General features: G+C 46.8%; 1 protein-coding gene across 12 annotated transcripts in view; it reads left to right on the top strand.

The window, feature by feature from the left end:
- Nucleotides 1-4,522: 4,522 nt before the first annotated feature.
- The window catches only part of IKZF1 (IKAROS family zinc finger 1), a 97,324-nt gene continuing 88,050 nt past the window's right edge, over nucleotides 4,523-13,796 (top strand). For 4 of the 12 annotated variants that reach the window (XM_061164839.1, XM_061164836.1, XM_061164831.1 and 1 more), the window contains exon 1: nucleotides 4,524-4,865. The gene's annotated coding sequence lies outside the window, so the exon portion shown is untranslated. Of the gene's footprint in view, nucleotides 4,950-8,783; nucleotides 8,914-13,796 lie in introns of those variants that run through there. The other 8 variants (XM_061164840.1, XM_061164835.1, XM_061164833.1 and 5 more) reach the window with 5 other exon arrangements.

Genomic DNA, 13,796 nt, shown 5'->3' with positions numbered 1-13,796 from the left:
GACTCAGTTTGTTTTTCAGTTGCTTCTAACCATAAATAATGATAAAAAGTCACTGTTTTTGATAACCTAAGCATTTTCTCCTTACAATACCAAAGGGAATAAAGTGAAAGAAATATCATACAGCGGGGAGGATTTGGTTGTCACTTACTTCACCTCCTTGATTCAAAACTCAGAGTCAGAGTTGTGAATGATCATCGGAACTACTGAACTTCTCAGGTTTCAAAGCCAGGAGTCACGGAGTCTTCCTTTCCAGCTGGCACTAGTGGTAAAGAACCCGCCTGCCAACGCAGCAGACATAAGAGATGTGGGTTCAATCCCTGGGTCAGGAAGATCTCCTGTAGGAGGGCCTGGCAACCCACTCCAGTGTTCTTGCTTGGAGAATCCCATGGACAGAGGAGCCTGGTGGGCTACAGTCCATAGGGTCGCACAGATCGGACACGACTGAGTGACTTAGCAGGCATGGATCCTCCAGAGAGGACATGGTGCACCCTGGGGGGTCTCCTTCTGGGTCCCTGCCAGCTGGACAGTCTTGGTTCTGCACGAGCTCCCCGCCCTGCCCCCTTTCTGCATCCTGGATCTTCACTTCCAGAAATAAAGTGGGAACCAGCAGTTGGTGATTGGAAAGAGCCGAACTCAAGGAGTGAGCCCTAAAAAAAGGATTGAGGACCTTGCTCCGGGCTGGAAACTTTTGATTTTCAGAAACGGAAGATGCAGAAGCTGGAGATGATAAAAGCTGAGGAAAAGAAACCAAAGCAGCAGGGCCCTTATTGCAGAAGTTTTACCCAAGTCCTTGATGTTTTTCCTCAAGTCCATGATCCTTTTCAGGCAAAACCATGTTGTCTGTATGAGTTTCACATTACAGAAAGATAATAGAATTTCAGGTTTTCTTTTTAACAAAAAACTTTTCTGTTATTTAACAATATACTTACTGTTACTCAACTGCTGGAGGAAAAAGGATGCTCATTTCATTGCTATTTAACAGATTTTTCTTAAAAAAGAAAAAAATGCCATCATTATAATAACTACTTACATACGTCATTTCATTTAATTTCACTATATTCTGGCACCATCATTGGAAAAGTAGGTACACTCCACAGATGACAAATTGAAACTCAGAGACATTAAGAATTTGCCAAGACTCACATAGCTAGTATGAAACAAAATCATATCTTATCACCTCCCCTATCCTTTTCCTCCATAAAACTCAGTCTCCTTTAAAATGCCATCCAGGCTCTGCCAGAACAGCAGTGTCTAACTCCATTATTACAGTAAATTCTGAGTAAGTAGATTTTGATTAATTCTATAGGTGCTTTTTATTCTTTTGATAAGATTATCTCAAAAGAAAAAAAATGGTAATTTAACAATTATTGTCTGAATGAAGGAAGCTATTTTTTAATACTCTAACATTATGGAAACAGCTATATACATGTACTCCTAAAGGAACAAAATGAATTGAGACCTATAAAATTTTTAAGGATCACACCTGTTTCAATTTCCACTGGCATATTTTCTCCTCCAATGTGCTTTTATTTAAAAATTATTATTTTAAAATTTTATTTTCTATTGAATGATTCTTTAGAGTGGGGAGGAGCTAAGATGGAGGAGGAATAGGACAGGGAGACCACTTTCTCCCCTACAAATTCATCGAAAGAACATTTGAACGCTGAGCAAACTCCACAAAACAATTTCTGAATGATTCTTTAAATTCTATGGTGCTTTGCAATTTTCAAAAGTTTCACACACATGGTTTCATATAATACTGTAATAACCTTTTTTAAAAATCCCCTACCCCAATATAGATCCTCTAATACGCTTTAATCATTATCTATATCAGTTTTAACTTCTGATGGAAGGGTTCTCTCTGGCCCCATAGAGTCTATCCACAGACCCAGATTATATACCAGGTTCCTTCTGGTCCACCTCTTTTAAGTGGTACACAAGACAGGTCAATAATAGTAGGGTTAATAATAACTATTAATCACTGCTCACAGAGTCCTCCTCTACCTAGGCATATGACAAGAGCCTCCATATAGAGTGAGCTTTGTGTGTTAGTCACTCAGTCGTGTCCCACTCCCTGCGACCCCACGGACTGTGGCCCACCAGGCTTCTCTGTCCATGGGATTCTCTAGGCAAGAATACTGGAGTGGGTTGCCATTCCTTTCTCCAGAGGAACTTTCCAACCCTGGGTTCGAACCCTGGTCTCTTGAATCGCAGGCAGGTTCTTTACTGTTTGAAATACAGGGAAGTCCTAGAGTGAGCTTTATCCACCAACAATTCCAGGAAGTAGCGTATATGATTACCATCAATGTATAGTTGGGGAAACTGAGGCTCAGAGAGGTTGAGGACCTGGGCCAAGATCACACGATCAAACCGTCTGGGTTCCCAGCCTCATGCTCTACTGCTTCAGGATGTGCTTTGCATTGGTTGGATGAGGGTGAGCCTGGCAGTCCTTGACATACACTCCTGGGGACCACGGCACACGTTTAAAGAGATGAGCCTGGGGGCAGGATTAAGGGTGCCACACTCATTCAAGACCTGGAGGTGTGTCAGGACCCCTTCACTGCATCATGTCTCCTCTGGGGCCCCGCACCATTTATTGTCTCATTTAATCTTGATAACGACTCTTTAGGATAAAGTAGATTTCTCTTGCACATAAAAAAGACTACAATCACAGAGTTTCAATAACTTGCTGGAAGTCATACAGGTAAGGGAAGGTCTAGGAATTAAGGTGGGCTTTAAATCCCACCTCCCCTGGGCTTTGTGCAGGGCTCCGTTCAGCACAGGGGGATTTCAGGAGGAACTGAGCAGTGTTCTTGCTGAGGTGGTCGAGGAAGAGTTCAGTAGAAGTTGTTTGTAGCTCAAAGACTTCATCCAGGAATGGCAGAGGCCAAGATGGTCAACAGGGCCCCTGGCCCTGCCACCAGCAGCCTCCTTATATGCCCCTCAGCCTTCCCTGGCCTCGCTCAGCTGCACATTCCCTTCGCCCCACTTGGAAGGCCGGCCTGGCCCCTTTCTCGGGGCCACAGCGCCCTTTCTTGCTCTTCCCGCGGAAAGACCGGGTGTGTCTCTCCTGCTGTTAGGGATGCTTCAGCATTTATCTTCGCTTTGTGTCCCCCAAGTCTTGAAGGGCCGAGACCTTGGCTCTTGCCACTCAGTTCCTCAGGCAGCGCCTGGGGGAGGGGGTGGTGGCACTCAGGACGAATCTGTTGGATTCATGACTCTTCTACTCAGGCTGAACACTCTCGCCAGGCTCCTGCCGGGGGCCTGACTAATCAGAATGATGGATGCTTCGCGGGGGGCGCAGAGGTGAGCCTCAGAGCTGCCGTTCCTGTTTGAATCGACACACAGCGCCTCACACTCGTGTTTCGGGGCCCTCGGAGGGCGAGGCTGAGGCGCAGAGAGACCAGGAGCAGGGGTACAGGTCTGCCTTCCGTGCCCGCTCCACCGCCGCCGCCCCTTCACACTCGCGTGTGCACACAGGCCAAGCCTGAAGGCGCGGTCCTGACTTCTGCCTCCAGCGGGTGGGAGGGAAGAGAGGCGAGAGGTATTCCATTGGTTGTCTGGGAAAATGAATCGCACCTTCCCCTCACTTGCGAAGGATCAACTTTTCCCACCCCCTCGGGTGGGCACTCATAAACTGGGGTCGCAGCCAGAACCAGGGAGCCAAGTGGGCCCAGCTGGAGGGAAGCGAAGCCGGGCGGGCAGTGGAAAAGTGCTTCACTGGGTTCCGAGTCCCGGGGTAGGGCGAGCACGCGGGCGCCCCGACGAGCGGCCCGGGGCGCAAGGCTCCCGGTCCCCGGGAGGACGCCCCAGGTCCGGCAGCCCCCCACAAGCCATCCGCGCCGGACCCCCAGGGGTTAAGCGCGGGTCCTGCGGCGCGGTGGCGGACCCTCTGGCCTTGCCGGGCAGCGGTGGGATGAGGAAGCACGGCGGCGCGGGGAGGGCCGGGGCGCGCAGCGCGCGGGGTGGCGGCGGCGCGCCCAGCGGGCCCAGTGCCGGCGAGCGGGATGCAGCGGGCGGCGGCGCCAGCAGGTACGGCCCGTGCCTGCCGCTTCCCTGTTCGCCTGTGTTCTGGCGGGGCAGGGTCCAGCCCCGCGCGGCGCCAAAGTTTGCGGACGCTGCCCGGGAGTTGCGCTCGGGACGGCGCCGCGTGAGCGAGCGACGGGCGGCTGGGGCGCCGCGCCCCGACCCGAATCCCTCTCCAAGTCCCGCTCGGAGTCCCGCACCGCGCCGGGCTCCGCGTCCAGTCCCGCTCCCTGTCTCAGTCCCTCTCCTAGGCCTGCTCGCGCCACGCCCCTCCTCGCTTCTGTCCCGTTTGGTGCCGGAGCGTGCACGCGGGGCGAGGCGCGCCGGGACCGGTGTGGCGCGCAGCCACAAAGTTTGCGGAGCGCGGGTAACGGGCGCGCGCTCGGGCCCGGGCGCTCGGAGCAAGCGGCCGCAGGTGACTGAGCGCTGGCTCGCGGGGGCGCGGCGCGGGGCACAGGTGCGCAGCCCGTGGGCGGCGCTGTGCACGCGGGACGGGCAGACCGGCCGCGAGCGCGAAAGCCGGGTGGCGGCCGGCTGGGGGTGGGGATCGCGGCGGAGAAATGGGGAACAATGCGAGTGAGCAACTTCAGGAAGTCATTGTGAAAGAAAGCTGGGAAGAGCTGGGCAGCCGAGCAAGCCGGGCGCTCTAACAAGTGCCTGCGCGGCCCGCGCCCGGGCAACCGCTGCGGCGAAGGTCCTGGGTCCCCGCGGAGCGCAGCCGAGCCGGGGCAGGACGATTGGCCGCGACAAGGGGACCCACCGGGCGAACCCGGATCCGAGGTTGCTCTTCGCGCTTGAGGATCAGTCTTGGACCTGCAAAGTGCGACGCACACATCCACGTGAGTGTTTTCAGATTGAATGTCCGTAGAAAAACTTGGATTTGAAAAGAAGGAAAGAAGGAAAAGACGGAGGCCGTCACATTTGTGAGTCCTGGTTTCGCTCGGGTCCACCTCTCCTTTCTGGGGACAGTGGGAACGCTGACTTTTGTCAAAGCCGTGGCCATTTCGTGCTGTGACCGCAGGTGCAGGGCAGGCCGGCCGTGGGACGCTGTGAGCCGACCCGCTGTCCCCCGGGGGAGGACGTGATCTTGTTTAAGTAGATCCACGCTTTTATAGTGAGATCACGGAAGTCGGCCTTTATAAAGTCATTCATAACGAGCTTTCTTTTCTTATTTTTGACGCGAGAGCTTTTTGCTTATTCTGTAAAATAATTAGGTTGAATCTGAACTTGCTTTGTGCAGAATAGGAATTATTCCGGTTTGAAAAGTTGCTAGTACTTTTGCTGAGTGCAGTTTTGGCTTTCCGGTTAGGAAACCCCTCGGCCAAAAGGTGTCAGGTTACTTGCGACTGTCTGTGAAATACGTTTGAAAAATTAGGATGCTTGGTGATTCCTAAGGAATCTCCAGAAGGTGTGATCTTTTTAAAATTTTTCTTCTGATTTGGAGGCACGGGATGTGACATCTGGAGAAGTGAAAAGGGTTAGGATTCGATTCGCATGTCTGATCTAGCATTTCCAAGTGTAGCTTTCAAATGCGGTTTCCTTTCTCCCTGGCTGCAGCCCCCCGGAGTGAATGTCAAACCCCTGTGCTACCCTCAACTTCCACACTCAGAATTCCCCATCCTGCTCCCCAAGGGGTAGTTCAGGTTAGAGGTACCTTGTTTTAAACTTGGAAAGACACACTGGTGATGAAGAAATGTCTCCTTACCCATAAGATCAACTTCTGTTTATTTTTTTTAAAGGAAGTTTAAAGTTTATTTTTTTAAAGGAAGCTTAAAATATTTAATATGCATAACATTTAAACTTTCATGGAAATTTAAGTGATTTTAAGACTTGGTTCACTTTGGTCCTGGGTTGAGAGGAGAGTGAAGCATACAGGAAAGGTCCAAGCCTCTTGAGTTCATTGCTTTGCTGGAAGATGTTTATTTGATGAGGTTATTGGGACTCATCTTTTATGTGGGATTTTAAAAGGAACAATTCAAGTATAATGTATATGTATATTGTATGTGTTGGAATTGTTTCAGTGAGAAATTAGATTATTGTATCCGTGGCTTAAAATTTAAGTAGTCATAAATATCTCTGACCAGAAAATGACTTGCCTACATTCAGGATTATACAGAATGTGTTTAAAAAAAATAATTTGTGTGCACAGATATACGTAATGAGGTGGCATTTAAAAATTCTGTACAGTTTGGGTTTGATGTAGTGTATTCAGTTTCAGAACTTCCCATGATCATACATGTTTATATCTTTTTTTGCCTGGGAAAAAATGTATTTCCCAGCCTCAAAGTCCCCAGAGCTGAAAACCAAAAGATGTAACTGAGTTAAACGGTCTGGTTTTCTTCCCCTCTCTGCCCTACCTCCCATCCCCATTTCATGGTGATAGTTGAAGGCAGGAGTTTCAGAAACTCCACCGTGCTTCTGTAATTCATCAGTATTTTAATTAAAGTGCTGCATCTTGAGAAACGACATATCCTCCAAAATTCAGGAGCATCGTGACAATCACAGCCCATCATCACGGTCTCCCGGGAATCGAAGGTCCATGAATCCAAGTGTGTGTGTGTTCCACTTGGGTCTTTTGAGAAGTTTTTCTAAAGTCTCCGGAGAGAAGGTAACTGGTGGTTTCCTTGCAGCCATTTCCCTTGTTGAAAATTAAGATCACAGCCAATTTCCTGGCCAAGAGGCCTGCAGCCAGTACTGCTAGGGCCACTGCATCTTTCTCACTGGAGCCTTCGAGTCTGAGGATTGCGGTTCTATGGTTTGAGGAGCTTTTCCCCTTGGCTTGGATGTATGTGTCATGTTCGGTCAGTGTAGAAGCCTACTGTCAACAAAATGTCAAACTCTGAAAGTTTAAGAGAACCTGATGTATATATACGCTGTCTACTACATGTCATTGCTAAGAAACGCTGCCACGCCACCCGTACACGTGTTGTGTGTATCCTTCACGGTTACATGTGTATTAATAGATACAGGAAATAAAGACATTATGTGATAGTATGCACACAGACACATAGAGAGCGTGCACACAGCATGGGGAGACACGGGGCTGGGGGAAAGGGTTTTAACAATCAAACACACCTGACCTAAATGACAAAAGACCCTCCTTTTTGGCTTGGTTGGTTTGTTGGTTTGATTTTTACCTTTTACTAAAACAGAACAGATTTTCCTCCTTGGAATGGTGAGTGTAAGCATAAATGATGCTAGTTCTTTGGGTGTCTGCCTAACATACTTGCAGTTAACCTAGAACTGGTCAAGGGCAGCAGCATTCAGAGGTGTTTTTGATTCCTTTTCCCTCCTCTGATCTTTGTAATTGTGAAATAATTTCACTACAAGGTAACTCTTGGTTTTGTTTTCTTATTTGAATGGGCACTTATGTCAGTGGATCCAGTTCACAGGGAGCAGCTGTTTGGGTTAACTGGCAGCCTTTGCTATTTCTTTTTTAAAAATACTATTTTTTAAATTTTATTGAAATATAGTTGATTTACAATGTTGTGTTAATTTCTGCTATTTCTACGTGCGTTTTCGGGTGCTTGTGTACAATGTGAGTCTTGCCTGTGGCTGTGAGATGCTGCCCCTCCAGCCCTGACGGTTACCGGTAGTCCCTGCCTGGTGTTGGTCTATTTGTGTCTGAAGAACCCTCAGGCGTGTGTGTAGCATAGTTCTCATGGGAGAAAACACAAGATATAAAAGCGACAAGTGACCCATCCTTTGTGGCTGACAAGGGGAGAACCGTTGATCAGGTCAACACCTTGAGGCCAATCATTTTGGTTTCGCTTAGAAAAGGCACATGTACACACATGTGATCCAGACCTTGGGCAGATTGTGTTTCAGAGCATAGGCCTTCCACACACACACACACACACACACACACACTTAAAATCCAGATAAGGAATGAGACAGGAATGGAGTTCATCACGGACGTGGGCCACCCCAAACCAGACTCAAGCAAGAGCAACCGAGCTGATTTTACTGTGGGGTGGACCAGATGCCCACACTGTTTTTTGTTGTTTTTTTTTTTTCCATAGAGACCTAGGCATGTTGTTGTTCTTGCAGTTTAATAAATGACTCCACACCATAGGTTATCTTCCTGCAGCTCCTTCCATTTATAGTGTTGCTTTAATAGCTTGTGTTTGACACTGTTTTGAAACATTTGATGATATTCTAACAAATATTTGTAAGACATTATGAAACATTTAAAAGTAAAATGCTGCATTTTTAGAAGTGAAACAGAGCAAACAGAAAGAGCTTTGCGGAGCGCCCTGGAGTGGAGAGGTGGGCAGGGCCCACCCTGTTTTGGTTTGTCCTGGGTGAGTGGTGTGTAGGCGGCTCACTGCTGAGGAGGGTCTGGTGGGGAGGCAGCCCAGCCTTCTCTGCAGCAAATGGCCTCACCCCTTCCTTCCAGCCTTTTTTCCTTCTGCTGTTTTGCTGTGATGAACAGGTGTGTGGATGCTTTGGGTGCCTCCCGTGACCTGCCTGGGGACGAACCATGAAAAATGGCAAAAACTCCAAGTCCCAGGCCTGGGGGCCCCTTGCCTTCCTGCCACAGCCTGTCCATGTCTCTCTTCTCCTGGGCTAAGTGTGTCTGCCTTTGGGGAGCCCATCATGCCTGGTGACTCAAAGAGGTCCCTCTCCCACCTACCTCAAGCCCGCCAAGTCAGACGTCCTAATAATCTCTGAACCCATTTTGGTCGGGACAGGAAGCACGGGCTCCCTTCCTGCCCGTGTTTTCCTGAGAGAAAACCATCTTCCCTCCTTTTTTGCATATTTGGCAAATGGGTCCACCTTCCTCCCCGCCCCAGTGGAAGGCGAGGAGGGTGCTGGCGAAGGAGGTGGCAGGGTCCCTTCCAGGTGGCTGAGTCCAGGGGGCTCCGAAGGCCCCAGGCCTCCGAGGTAGGATTGGGGGTGAGGCCCGCCCCTCGGGTCTCTGGGGGGCACAGGCTTCTGGGTGAGGTCACTGGTTTCTTTGCTGCTCTGCACAGGTGGGTACTCCGAGAGTGCACTCTGCCCCCTCCCCGGGGTAGCCCGTGCCCCCAGCGCCTGCCGGCTTCCCGCTGACTGTCTCGGGTGATGGAGAGCCTCATTACCTTCCATGTGCTCTCTCTGCTTTCGGGGTCCCCTGTTCCACCTCCTGATGGCTCACGGAGCAGGGCCACGGCTTAACGAATTGCTGAAAATGGGTCCTAATTAGTGGGGAAGCGCCTCCTTCATCTTTTCTCATTCAAGTGTGCCATGGTTCGTTTTTCTTCAGCAATCAAGTCACTGCTGAAGGAAATCTGACTCTCTTCCTGCCATGTTCTTGCCAACAGTTAGCTCCGTTGGACATGCAGTTGGTGCGGGTCTTCTGGGGGGTGTGGAGGGCAGGTGCAGTGTGCGGGGGTCCCAGCATTGTTCCTTAGTCTCTTCCTTTCCCTCTCTCCCTCCTTCCTCTGTGCCTCTGTCGCTGTCTCTTGTGTGTGGTATTTGCAGAAACAACTATGAACTACATAAAGAATTTGTGAACAACCTTACACCTGCTGAAATAGACTTCTAGCCTCCATTATTGAGCTCACATGCTAAAATGACACTCTGAAGCTTTTTTGGGTAGTTTGAAGCTGGCTAAAACTGAACTGGATGGTTTGGTTTAGAGCCCTCTTTTAAAGCTAGGAGTTCTAGGCTGAATACATATTCATCGGCTTTTGGTAAATTTTCATTGTTACATCAGATTTTCACTGGCGCACTTGGAGCAAATGAATAGCATGTAAGATACCTCTTTAGTCCGAATGGAGAAAATGTTTAATGTAGAATCTTTAGGAGAAATGAAAATGAGGGATTGATCTTTTATAAACTGACTTTGGAAGCACTCTGATGAACTCCAGTGCTTTAATGGAAACTGGAAAGAGCCAGCCACCCCCTGGCGCGAGCCCCACTCTGAGCCTGAAAAAGTGACCTTTTCTTCCTCCTTGTGCTGAGTTTTGTGTCGGGCAGAAAATTAAAGTGATATTCAGAGAGATCCACAGTGAAAACATTGATAAATTGTGTATCCTACTTCATTAAATTAAAAATCATACTGCTAATTATTGCAGGTTGTTAAGAGATAAGGCAATTAATTACCATTTAAAAATGATTTGGGAATTTCTAATGCGTTTCTACCTGTGTTTTCTCGCTTTTTTCTGGAGTTGTGTATATTTAACCTGAATTTCAAGACTTTTCAGTTTAATATAGAGCAGACAGGTTTTTGTAAAAGAAAGGTAATTTACTGGGGGGGGGGGGGGCGGAACATTGAAAATAAGCTCATTTAAGGGCTGCAGAAAAATCTGACTGTAGTGTTAAGAGTTTTCCTATGCTTGGTTCTCTGATGGATGTGAACATTTTCTGCCTGATTATAAATAAAGATGTGCTGATTTTTGTAGGTCGAAAATGAGGAAGTTGTAAGCCTCTGTGAGGTTCTGCTCACGACACCCCCACACCCCCTGGGTTTGCATGAGGACATTGTGGGCTAAAGGTTGTTGATGACAGGCAGTCCTGGTTGGCCTGCTACCCCCTGGGGCACATGTACATATGGACTTTGTTACGCGTGGGGCATAATGCTGTGGGGCACTTTGTCCTTGGGATCCTATGTTGGGTTATAGGACATCTAAGCTGCCTGTCCATCATCAAATACTATGGAAATCTAGAACTTTTTTTGCTAATTTGGTCCAAGTAAAGAGCCTATTCAGAATAGCAAGTGGTATTCTTTTCAGTTATTATCATATTTACTGTCCATAGCAATCACTGTTGCCAAATCTGATACATTTATATTCCTTTATCCCTTCTCAGACATGGCTGAACTCAACTTCAGCCAACCCAGTTTAGGTTGGGGAAACCAAAGTAAATTCCCAAAGAGTACTGAAGTCACTATGATTTAAGGAGCCAGATTTTTGATTTTGCATTCTTTATACTCTGAACATGGTTTTGAAATGTGAATAGAGATGATTTTTTAAAGAATCTTTGTAACAAAATTACTTCTTTTTTTTTTTTTTTTCTAAAATTACTTCATTTTAACTCATTGCTGGTGATAATCTTAATCATTACAACTGATAATTTGGGGATGTTGTGAACAGAACTGAGCTCAGAATGCAAGTCCTTCAGGGAGAATTTTCCAGTAGCTTAGAAACCACGTGGCCTTAACACAGAGAGTCAACCATCGATGTTCACACCCATTCCTCTCTGGAGCCACCACCCTGTGAGGCTGTTTTAGAACACATTTTCTCTGTTTGCTTCTAGATTTGTAGCTCTAGTCTGTCTCCCCACCAGTTCAGCAGGAGAGACTTTTCTAAATAAAACCAAAAAATAAAAAAACGAAAAAAAAGATTGTACAACACTGGGATGGTGTCCTCAATAGGAAAATAAAAAACAGCTTTTCAGTTGTTGATAAATAGATATGTCTAGACTGTAAACACCAGATCCTCCTGGGGGATTAGAATAATTTTATTTCCCTGGGTCTAAATAACATATAGCTTTACAAAGAAGTCCAGAGGCATTTGTAGAAACCTCAGTATGACAGGTATATCTTGGGGAGTGCTGTAGGGCTTCCCTGATGGTTCAGACAGTAAAGCGTCTGCCTACAATGCAGGAGACCTCGGTTTGATCCCTGGGTTGGGAAGATCCCCTGGAGAAGGAAATGGCAACCCACTCCAGGATTCTTGCCTGGAAAATCCCATGGATGGAGGATCCGGGTAGGCTACTGTCTACAGGGTCTCAAAGAGTCGGACACGACTGAGCGACCTCACTTTCTTTCTTTCTTTTCTTTATAGGTATATAAGTGGATTTTTCTACCATGTACAGTATTAAGTTTGAATTTTTCATCTCCACATAAAGTGATACTGGTATGCTAAGATAGCTTCACTACTAAGAAGGCAGGAGGAGATATTATATGTATTCTTGATGCCAGCATCTTACCTTGCTGAGTGAAAAACTGTGTTCAGATTTGTGTTTATCTGTAAATTATGTTACAGTAACTTAGTTATCAGTAACTTTGTGTTTATCTGTTTTATAAAAAATGAGAAAAAAATCTTTAACACTAATAGGAACACAAAAGTTCTCCCTGGGCTCCACTGTCTCTTCACTTCATGATGGTAGGAGGTCAGCACTTCTGAGAATATCCCTGTAAATTATTATTTGGGGCCAGTTCCTGCTTTTTTTTTTCTAAAGACAGAGGTGTCACTTTTGTTGCACAGTTGCTGGCCAAGCATGAAGGCTTCTAAAATCGGGAAGAGGGTAGAAGAAAATGATTCTAAACTTAGACTTTTTACTTAAGTGATGAAGTGTAAAAGGCCATTTATATTTGAGGAAGCTACTTAGGAAATGGCCTCTGATGAGGGCCAGCATCAGGAAAAGTCCTCTAAAAGCATATGTAAATTCTGAGTGTCTGCCTCTCCAGGGCTGCTGAATAAACAGCAGTTCCTGTTAGCAGTTTGCGAGCCAGTGTACAGTGGGGCACATGAGCGGGTCCAGACACACGACAGGCACGCAGTGTGGGGACCTTTCCTGGGCCACTGGAAGCCCAGCCCTGGAGCTGTTGTGAAAGCACAGACCGTCTCCAGCTCCATTTGCTCCGTTATTTTCTGATTTCTAACATCTCACATCTTTGTTCTTTGCCTTACTTCTAGACAGGTGGCTCCGTGATGGCTTTTACAGTCTCATGGTTCTTTTCGTTCTGTATTCAATCCTTCCTCACTGAGAAGGTTTTCAGACAGCAGGATTTTCAGCTGTATTTTGAAAAGGCTTCCTGAGTTCCCCCTGACCCTTCCTCTTTTGCATATCAGTTCCTGCCCTTAGGGAAAAAAAAAAAATGTGAGGACAGAATTGCACATGGGAGCTAATATGCCCTCAAAAAGCAGGTTCACAGTAGAACAAACCGCTGGAGGAAGAGTTCTCTGTGGCTCAGTTAAAAAAAAAAAAGTGTGCGTGTGTGTGTGTGTGTGTGTGTGTGTGTGTGTGTGTGTGTGAAAGGCTCAGTAAAATATGGGGGGAGGGTGTGAAAGCCAAATTGTATTCCCTGCCATCCTGTTTAAATCTTGTTTTTCATTGTTATTTGCGCCAGCCCTAATCTCTGTGGAATAATCATGAAAACGTGTAGATTGGCAGCTAATTTTGAAAAAATGAAAAGACTCAGAAATGAAATAAGAGGACTCTGAAGTTGTTAGCTTCTCCCAATCTGTTTTGTCAAGTTGTTAGGAAAACCTCTAAGGTCTCCGGAATCAGACACAAAGACCCTTAATATTGCCTTTGCTTTCTCGTGGAACATTTCCTTTTTTAAGATATGGTGTAATTCACAGCAATAGGGTAGATTTTTGAAAATAAAATCTACCAGCCTGAAGATGAAAAGACTTTCAGCAGGAAGAATGAATGTTATTAAAGAGGTCTGTGACCTAACGCATTTTAAATAGACTATAGGTTTGGCCTGTTTCCCCCTTCAAAATAAGTATTGTTTAAAATGTAAGGAAATAACCCCAAAGGTATCTCTAGTGCAACCTCACTCATCAGGGAGGAAAATAATCAATAGCATCCATTTGACCAGATACAGAATTTAACTGTATTGTGGAAGTTTTGTCATGGAGTTTGCCTTAATTGCAAAGTATTACAAAGAGCTTGCTTACTTTCTGTGACGATACGGGTAACACCCGTTTCTGGTCCATTTGTACTTTTAATATTGGGGACCACTGCCCGAGTGGTCCTGGGCTCACATCGCAGCTCTGTTGTCTGTTTAGATGCGTGACCTTGGGCAGGACACTTCTTTCTTAGCCTTGGTTTTC

This window comes from Dama dama, chromosome 18 (assembly GCF_033118175.1).
Source record: "Dama dama isolate Ldn47 chromosome 18, ASM3311817v1, whole genome shotgun sequence".
NCBI classification, from domain to species: domain Eukaryota; kingdom Metazoa; phylum Chordata; class Mammalia; order Artiodactyla; family Cervidae; genus Dama; species Dama dama.
The sequence above is the reverse complement of the archived record's forward strand: the minus strand, read 5'-3'. Positions and strand labels throughout refer to the sequence as shown.